The sequence below is a fragment of the Anomaloglossus baeobatrachus genome, chromosome 6, assembly GCF_048569485.1.
Source record: "Anomaloglossus baeobatrachus isolate aAnoBae1 chromosome 6, aAnoBae1.hap1, whole genome shotgun sequence".
NCBI lineage: Eukaryota > Metazoa > Chordata > Amphibia > Anura > Aromobatidae > Anomaloglossus > Anomaloglossus baeobatrachus.
The window spans coordinates 204,196,949-204,207,518 of record NC_134358.1 but is presented as its reverse complement, the minus strand read 5'-3'; positions in this window follow the sequence as shown (position 1 = coordinate 204,207,518).

Sequence of the window (10,570 nt, the reverse complement as noted above, 5' to 3'; positions counted from 1 at the left end):
ATCCCTTTAGATTGGGGTCACTGTCTTTCCCAGATTCTCCTTCTCCCGACGCGTTTCATATGTCCCATAATCATCAGGGGAGCTTGAATGAGGAGATACAGGTTCCTGTTACGAAACCTTTCATGGGTTTACAGACGGTGACAGCACGCATCATCCAGGCTGCAGCGTAAAAGGGACTGTGGAGACGCCTATAATGATGGGAAACTGTCCTTTACGTTTTAGGTATTTTTTGCTGTATACGGTTAGCGAGTTTCAGCCAGACACTGTGTGACAATATATTATGGGGGGAATACTGAGGGCATATTACCTTAGGCCTCCTTCAGACCTCTCTGTCTTCGGTCCATGTGGTGTCCGTTTTGATCCCTGCCAGTGGCACGTTCACATGCATACTAATTAAAGTCAATAGAGATCTTCACACCTCAGTGTTTTCGCCCGGGCCATGTGTCCCCGTGAAACACCTGGGTGTGCGGTTGACTCACATGAAGACAAGTCAGGTTTTTGCCAGCAGCACGGGTCAAACTTGGCGGTTCTCACACTAAATATCATGAGAGGGTCGCTATGACACTTGGCACAAGAGCTGTGGACTTTGAACTCAGTTGAACTCATGAGTTCACTGAAGTTCATTGCTGTGGCCTCTCGCGATACTTGGCGTGAGAGCAGCGGGCATTGAACGGCAGTGAATGCATGCTGTCACCACTCCTCCCTGCCCACGGCCATTCACACACTGATGTGTGACCCACTGCAGTGACCTAGGGTGACCTCATGAGGTCATCTCATCTCACTACAGTGATTCTCACACAGCAGTGTGCGAGCCTACAGAAACTGCTCTCCCTTCCAATGAGGAACCATATGTTCTTCATTGGCTGGGACAGTGAGTCTTGGAATGTTGTGGGATTTTGAATTACGTTAGACAATGGATTAGGGTTTTAGCAGGGTAATAAATTTGTGAATGAGGGTGACTCTTGTTTTTAATTATTTCTCTTTTTGTGTCTTTCAGGTTCACTTTTGGGGAATTTCGTGGGACACCACTATGAATTACAGTAGACTTTTTGTTCAAATACATTTTTAATAAATTGGTGAATGACGGCTGTAGTTGGGGGTTCAAATAAAATATTTCTTAATATTTCTACTGTATTAGTAATGGGGGTGTCTGCTAGACACCCAACCATTACTAATACCATGGTTTGATGCCAGCTGGCAATTCACAGCCATCATCAACCCCATATATTACTCCATTTGCCACCACCCCAGGGCAATGGGAAGAGCCGAGTACAGTGCCAGATTTTGCATATCTAACATACGCCACCTCTGGGGCGACTGCAGGCTGATATTTTTTGATTGGGTAGGGCCTAATAGCCATGGCCCTTGCTACCCTAAAAATATCATCCCCCAGTTCTCTGCTGTCCCTTTGCTGGTTTTTAAAAATGGGGGAGAACCTATGCCATTTTTTGAAAATTTTTTTTTTATATAATTAAAAAAAATCAGCATGGATAACCAGCCAAGGGACAGCTGACAGCTTATTAGAATTAGTGGAGACCCCACTCCCCCCCCGTAAATTATTTATTAATGCTGCTAAATAGTTGTACAAGCTATTCAGCTATCTTTAGATATAGTAGGGACTGCTGATAAGTCTTTGGCTTTACCCAACGAGATAGGATTTATTCCACATACTCTCCACTGATGTCAACATACTTCTTACTTTGGTATTTGAAGTTCTGTTCTAGCAAAAAGAAAGATTTTAATTGTGTCTCAAACCAGGCATCCATTTCAGCCGTGGGATCAGAAATGGTGTGAAATTTAATACCTTTGAGGTGTTTCTTCAGGTTTGGAAACAGATGATAGTCAGAGGGAGCTAGATCTGGTGAATAAGGTGGGTGGTCAACCAACTGGAAGCCCAGCTCTGCCAGTTTTGCCGTGGTCACTTGTGCAGTGTGAGCGGAGGCAATGTCTTGCAGGAACAATATTCCTTTGGACAGCTTGGTCCACCTTTTGGCCTTCAGAGCTGCCTTTAGTTGGTCCAAAAGTTCAATGTAATACCTTGCATTGATGATGGAACCCTTTTGAAGGAAGTTCACTAGCAGCTTGCCCTCCTTATCCTAGATGCCAGCCCCTTAGTGGCTGAGTTTTGCATCCTTAACTTCTTTTGATGAGGAGAACCACTGTGCCTCTACTCTTTTGACTGTTCCTTGTTTTCAGGGTCATACAAATAAATCCAGGTCTCTTCCATGCTGACCAGTCAATCCAAGAAGTTCTTATCAGTCCGGAAATGCTGACAAATGGACCGGGAAGTTTTCACTCACATGCTTCTCTTATCTGTTGTCAAAAATTTGGGGACCCACTTTGCAGATAGCTTCCTCATGTCCAAATATTCATGGATGATGACACAAACACGTTCACGGGAAATCCCCATGATGTCTGCTATTGCTTTAGCTGAAATTCGTCGATTCTCCAGTATGAGGTTGTGCATATGTAAAGATTCAATTTAGTCAGAGATGACCCCTATTTTTCAAGACTTCTGCAATATGCCCTGGAATTCTGTACCTCAGCTTAGGGATGAAAATCCTGTCTAATGGCAACCAATTCATGCCTATTCAGCTTGGAGCTAATGACAATTTTTGTGTTTTTGTGTCTCCAGCTGCTTTTTGAGGACTAAATAGAGGTTCTCAATTTGAATGGGATCTGCGGTGTTTCCTGGCCATGGACCCAAATTATAATATATTCTTCACCCACACACTTACTTATCACTTAGTTAACACTCTTGCTTTGTGACATAGTGCTTCAATACATTGAAAAAAGAATTGTTCATCACCAAGTTACTCCTGGATATTTGGGAGAAATTGCTCTTGGAGAATGTTTTAATAACATTCTTTATTCATGGCAGTGTTGATAGGCAAAATTGTGAGTGAACTCACTTGATGTCATGATGACTCTCGGATAGCGGGGAACCGGGGCCCCTAAGCTATCCCTCAAGCTAGGGGGCCCTATGCTATCCCTAATTTCAGGGATACCTCTATTAGTGGGGATGCCTGAGTCTCCTTCCTGGCCATGCTCCTGACTAGTCCTGATATGTTTCCCCCTGCCCCCAGGGAGTTTTGGGACAGGAGTGTAATGAAAGTCACAGATATAGAGAGACAAGGGAAAAAACAAAACTCTGTCACACAGCGTGCGCCAACATAGGTAAAGACAATAAGAAGTTCAACAGGAAACAAGAGAAGGAAGGAAGCTACAAAACAACAGGGGTAAACTTCCACAACTGCAACAAGTAAATAGCACAATTTGCACCAGAAAATCTGGAACACCACACCTCACAGACTAACATTGAATCTATATTTGGCATGGGTTTAAGATATAATGCAACTTATATAGAAGGGGAACAGATGTGATTGACTTCCCCACCACATGTGATCAGAGATCAAAGGAACCTAACAAGCAAGCTAGCAGAGATAAACTCTTGGTAGCCTGCCTATGATTCAGCACATAGCAAGTCGACACTCGAGTCTGCTTGTGTTGATCCCAGACACCAGGGAAACCATCGGGAAGAGTAGTGTTAGAATTTCCAATGTGAACAGAGCCCAACGATCCTAGTTTGTGCAAACGCCATGTGAAAGTACCCTTCCCTCTAAGAGGTGTCTCTGGACCATCAGGATCCTGTCTCTCAGAATGAAGATAATGGAAAATCCTAACCAGCATGCATATCTGAGATTGGATATCTGAGGCTGGTACCATTAGCCGCCACAGAGCCTGTTTTCAGAGTTCCCCACGGAGCCAACATTTTAAGTTTTACATACAGAAACTGTTGTCAGAGTTCCCTCACAGACTTAACATTTTAAAAGTGCTGTTACAGACCCAGTTTTCAGAGCCAAAATTTTATGAGTGCCCCCACATACTGTTGTCAGAGTAAACCTCACAGATGCCAAATTTTAAGAGTGGCCCCACAAAGACTGTTATCAAAGTTCTTTTACAGAGTCTAAATTTTAAGAGTGCTGGCACAGAGACTGTTGTCAGAGTTCCTCCACAGCGCCAGAAGTTTAGGTGTGCCACTACAGAGTTTTTTATAGAATTCTCCTTCAGAGCACACAGAACCCCTTTAAAATAACATAGGATAAAAAAGCAACCTTGAACAAGGAGGCAGACGTCCAAGTGGAGGTTGAGGAGGAGGCGGACGTGGCAGTTTGGATGGAAGAGGCGAAGGAGAAGGAGGTAGCCAACATTGCTTTTGTTGTTTTTATGGGGGGGGGGGTTAGAGTTCCCCACAACCTGTTTTCAGAATTCCCCACAGAGCTAACATTTTAAGAGTGCAACCGCAGAGCCACTTTCCAGAGCTCCCCACAGAGTCAACATTTTAAGAGTGCAGCCACAGATCCTGTTTACAGAGTTTCCCCACAGAGCACACAGAACCCTTTTAAATTGAAATAGAACTAAACAAAAATCTTGAACTTGGTTGTGGAAGTCCAAGTGGAGGAGGAGGTGGACATAGCAGTGTAGGTGGAAAATTCAAAGGAGGAGGTGGTAACCTACAATATGTTTTTTGTATTTCTTTTTCTCAGAGTTCCCCATAGACCCAACATTATAAAAGTGCAGTCACACAGCCTATTTTCAGAGTTCATCAAAGAGCTATCATTTTAAGAGTGCAGCCACAGGAGGCTGAGAACCAAGTCAAGCAGGAGGTTGAAGAGCAGATGGAGGTGGGCGTGGTGGTGTAGGTGGAAGAAGCGAAAGAGGAGGTAGCCAACATTGTTTTTTTTTTGGTTTTTTTAAAAATGGGGAGGCCCCAAAACATTGTGAATGGCAAATCAAATAAACAAACTGTGGTTAGGGTTGCAGCCTACAGCTGTCTTCTTTACCTGTGCTGGATGTCAAAAATAGGTGGAAGCCCACATTAGTTTTTTTCTTTATTGTTCACTGCAGCATACAGGCAACCTCTGCGTACAGGTAACTGCGCTGCAGCCTTTCAGCTATCTTTATTATTATACGAACAGTACCCAATGTCCGAACAATCTGCCACAGACTTTTGTATTCTCTTCTGTGTTCTGTTTTTGAGATCCGGACACCCAGTGTCCGGTACGAACCCTGAGCTTTACAATTCAGGTTCGATCAACCCTAGTAGTCATTAGTTGTCTGCATCTGGAAGTAAGAGGTCCTCCTGTGTGAAGTCTCCAAGTCTCCTGTACCTGTTGTTCTCATTCAGAGAATTTCTACAGGGTTTTCCCCATTTGAGCTGTTGTATGGCCGACATCAATGTGGACTGCCTTAAGGGCACAAAGTTGGCTATGGACAAGTAGTCTCCAGAAGTGGAAACCACCTTCTAAGAGCTGAAGCTAGCCTTGTGTAAACAGATGGTTTTTGGAGGCACCGGACTTCAATAATTAATTTGTGGTCTAGACGGACACATCAGAGGTTGGGCTAGGTACCATTTTGTCCCATGAAGTGAACGGCGAAGAACATCCAATATTGTACCTGAGTAGGAAAATGTCTTGCTTAGAGAAGAATAACTCCATCATGGAGAAGGAGTGTTTAGCCATCAAATGGGCACTGGACACTTTAAGATACTACCTATTGGCAGGCAATTTAGGTTAGTATTAGCTCATGTCCCGCTGAGATGGATAAAGAAAAAGAAAGGTAATGATGTCCGTTCCTGGCACTTCAGGACTTTAACTTTCATGTAGCGCATAGGCCCGGGAAAATAGACGCCAGTGTCCAAGCGCTGTCAGAAGAGCACTGTTGGATGGTGGAAGGTGATAAGCCCCCTGGCCTTGGGCAGAGGGTGGTATATAAGATGGCCAGCAAATACGTTATAGAGGGGAGATATGTGTAACGGAGATGGTTATCCTCTATGAGCCTGGAAGCTAGTTCCAGGATGTATATGTGCCGACCCAGCAGCGGATCGAACCGCTCTGATCCATGGGCAATGTCCCTTCGTTGCTCGAGGGTCTCTGGACCCTGGGGCTCAGGGCCACACTCTAAAGTGAAAGAGGATATTTACAGGGGGATGATAGTTCGTGATGCCACCCGTGGTGTGCGGTAATTGGGAGTACCGCCGCTGTCGTTGTTGGGAGTACCCGGAGTGATGGATTGGGGCAGCAAGATGTTATTACCCTCCACAGGTAGGGGTATGCCCCGGTGCTCTGGAAGATGATACTGGGTGCCGTGATGGGGAGATCACTCATGTACTCACTCAGCCAGTAAGCAGACACTGACAACCAGGTAAACCAAGTCTCTAGATGTCGCTGCCTCTCTCATGGAGCTCATCCGGGTTCCATCCCCTACAGTGCTGCATGGTGTTCTGTGACCTGTCTCCTGACACAAAGTTGAGTTTTACTAAAGTGGCCCGGTAGTTTGGAACTTGCCGGGCCCCGCTCCCAACTGGGGCTACGTGTGGGAGCCTGCTCCCAGGGCTCACGCTTGCGATCTAGTGGGCTGCGTATGTGGAAGGCCCTATCCCCCTCGTTGCGCTAGTGCCCTGATTCTGGAGCTAGTGGAAACAGTCCATAAAGGCGTCGCTCTCCACAGGTTAATTGCCGGGTTGCCTGAAGCTTCTTCTCCGACCTAGGTTCCGTGTATCCCGCTGTGCCTTCAGTCCCGGACCGGACATAGGACCAGGCTGCTGACCGTCCACTTGACAGGTCCTAGGCACTTTGCCTCAATCCCCTGCAACCGGGGGTCTGACTCCTCTAGGCCCAGACACCGCCTGCAACCTAGACAGCTTTTTTCAGGAGCCACTGCTTCCTGCTTCCTCCACTTCACTCCCTCTCCTTCACTTCACTTCACTTTACTGACACTCTCCTGACCCCTAGGTGGGCGACCCTATTCCGCTCAAACCGCCAACTAGTGTGTCTGATGGGTGTAGTGCAGGGTGTTCATAGGATTTGATTTGCTGTTGGAGGCAGCACTGTAAGATGGGGACCCAGAACCATGAGGGATTTGAATACTGCACTAAGGGGAAGAGCGTGCAGTACCCTGTGACGACCTGATTGTCCAGGGGCGTCACATATAGTACTGAGAAGGTTAATAGGGCTGACAAGGGCCAGATTTATGAGCATTCAGAGGGATAGGTGGAACTGGCTGCTTACATATCCCCACCCTGGGACGTGGTATGGTAGCATAAAGTCCAGGTATAGTCATTAGTGGTCTGTGTGTGGAGGTTAGAGGTCCTCCTGTGTGAAGTCTCCATGCTTGGACTTGTGTGCTGAACTAACATTGTAGTACCTTTGTTAGGACTGTGAATCCTGTTTTCTTCAAAGAATTGCAGTTTATTTTTCTGTTTTTGTGGCTCGCTTTATGGATTCTTAATAAAGCAGTCTAGACGTTTTATTTAAAATCACCTCTCGTGCCAACCTCAATGACGCCAAGTTAGCTGTATCTCTACAATGGTAATAATAAAAATATGTTTTTCCTGAAAATGACACATACAGAAACATATAATTTGTTAAAGTGTCCATTTCAGAAAGGTTCACTAGATTATATTGTCACATAGCAGTGTCACATGACAGTGTCATATGCATACCTCCCAACCGTCCCGGATTCTGCGGGACTTGCACGCTTTATCAGGGCTGTCCCGCACTCCCGCGGCTCACAGCTGATGTCCCGGCTCCTCCCCTCAGTGAAGTGAATAAATTAAATTAAATTATCATCGGCTCTGGATTTTCGGGGCGGCCGGGACTCGAACTCGTGGAACTGTGAGTTCATTGTTTCAAAGGCAGCAGCTTTACCACTGAGCTACTGCCTCTATTGAAACCAATAGGAAGATTTTGTTATCTTGACCTCTATACTGCAGACACCAGAAGCAGGTTATTCAGCTGCAAAGATGGATGGAGGGATGGATGAATGGAGGGATAGAGGGAGGGATAGAGGGAGGGATGGATGGATGATAGAGGGATGAATGGAGGGATAGAGGGAGGGATGAATGGAGGGATAGAGGCAGGGACGGATGGATGATAGAGGGATGAATGGAGGGATAGAGGGATGAAAGGAGGGATAGAGGGAGGGATGGATGGATGATAGAGGGATGAATGGAGGGATAGAGGGAGGGATGGATGGATGATAGAGGGATGAATGGAGGGATAGAGGGAGGGATGAATGGAGGGATAGAGGCAGGGATGGATGGATGATAGAGGGAGGGATGGATGGATGATAGAGGGATTAATGGAGGAATGAATGGAGGGATAGAAGGAGGGATGAATGGAGGGATAGAGGGATGAAAGGAGGGATAGAGGAAGGGATGGATGGATGATAGAGGGATGAATGGAGGGATAGAGGGATGGATGGATGGATGATAGAGGGATGAATGGAGGGATGAATGGAGGGATGGATGGATGATAGAGGGATGAATGGAGGGATAGAGGGATGAAAGGAGGGATAGAGGGAGGGATGGATGGATGATAGAGGGATGAATGGAGGGATAGAGGGATGAAAGGAGGGATAGAGGGAGGGATGGATGGATGATAGAGGGATGAATGGAGGGATAGAGGGAGGGATGGATGGATGATAGAGGGATGAATGGAGGGATAGAGGGAGGGATGAATGGAGGGATAGAGGCAGGGATGGATGGATGATAGAGGGATGAATGGAGGGATAGAGGGATGAAAGGAGGGATAGAAGGAGGGATGGATGGATGATAGAGGGATGAATGGAGGGATAGAGGGAGGGATGGATGGATGATAGAGGGATGAATGGAGGAATGAATGGAGGGATAGAAGGAGGGATGAATGGAGGGATAGAGGGATGAAAGGAGGGATAGAGGGAGGGATGGATGGATGATAGAGGGATGAATGGAGGGATGAATGGAGGGATAGAGGGAGGGATGGATGGATGATAGAGGGATGAATGGAGGGATAGAGGGATGAAAGGAGGGATAGAGGGAGGGATGGATGGATGATAGAGGGATGAATGGAGGGATAGAGGGATGAAAGGAGGGATAGAGGGAGGGATGGATGGATGATAGAGGGATGAATGGAGGGATAGAGGGAGGGATGGATGGATGATAGAGGGATGAATGGAGGGATAGAGGGATGAAAGGAGGGATAGAGGGAGGGATGGATGGATGATAGAGGGATGAATGGAGGGATAGAGGGATGGATGGATGGATGATAGAGGGATGAATGGAGGGATGAATGGAGGGATAGAGGGAGGGATGGATGGATGATAGAGGGATGAATGGAGGGATAGAGGGATGAAAGGAGGGATAGAGGGAGGGATGGATGGATGATAGAGGGATGAATGGAGGGATAGAGGGATGAAAGGAGGGATAGAGGGAGGGATGGATGGATGATAGAGGGATGAATGGAGGGATAGATGGAGGGATGGATGGATGATAGAGGGATGAATGGAGGGATAGAGGGATGAAAGGAGGGATAAAGGGAGAGATGGATGGATGATAGAGGGATGAATGGAGGGATAGAGGGAGGGTTGGATGGATGATAGAGGGATGAATGGAGGAATGAATGGAGGGATAGAAGGAGGGATGAATAGAGGGATAGAGGGAGGGATGGATGGATGATAGAGGGATGAATGGAGGGATAGAGGGATGGATGGATGGATGATGGAGGGATGAATGGAGGGATGAATGGAGAGATAGAGGGAGGGATAGAGGGAGGGATGGATGATAGTGGGATGGATGGATGATAGAGGGATATATAGATACACGACAGATAATAGATAGATAGAGATAGAATCATAGATAGATAGAATCATAGATAGATAGAATCATAGATAGATAGATAGAGAGATAGAATCATAGATAAATAGATAGAGGGATAGAGATAGATAGATAGATAGATAGATAGATAAATACTGTATCTCAATGTTGGTGAAAGAGTCAGATTTGTTTGTTCCCATAAAACTACTTTAAAGAAATGAGGAAAAAAATACAAATACAATTTTTTTATTTTTTTTTTTTATCTTCACCACCTTGGATTCAAACCAGCAACGTTCAAAACTTGTGTCCAGCAACCTCCTGGCTTTCCTAGCTGCTCAAGCTGTTGAGCCACTAGGATTGATGATGTCAGAGGGAGGATTTCACATAAATGAACCTACAATGCAGCCTCTTACACAGCAGATTACACAGGACACAGCTACATTGTACACAGCAGTGACTCTATCTCCTATATTCTAGAGGGAGAGGAAAGAGGATTTTTTTTTTTCTAATAAAGTTACTAAAAATAATAAAAAAATATAGAATAAAGTAATTTTATTGCACTTTTTTATAAAAATAATAAACATCACAAATCAGCAAATAACATGGACATATTTGGTGTCCCTGTAATCGTAATGACCTGAACAACACAGCGATCAGATTATTTATGGGGATCGGTAAATGGCGGGAAAAAAAGGCGCAATTTATTATTTTTCTTTATTAAAACCCATAAAAAATGTAAGAAAAATGGATCACTGAGGCCGTGTTCACACATAGCGTAAATGCGGCATTTTTTCTGCAGGTGTCCGCGCCACGAGTGCAATAACAATGTTCTCTGATTATTGCGTGTTTGCGGTATTTTTTATGCATTGTCCCCCTTATTTGATACATGTTTGTTGCTGATGTGAATCCTGAAGCTTATAAAGACAGAAACACCAA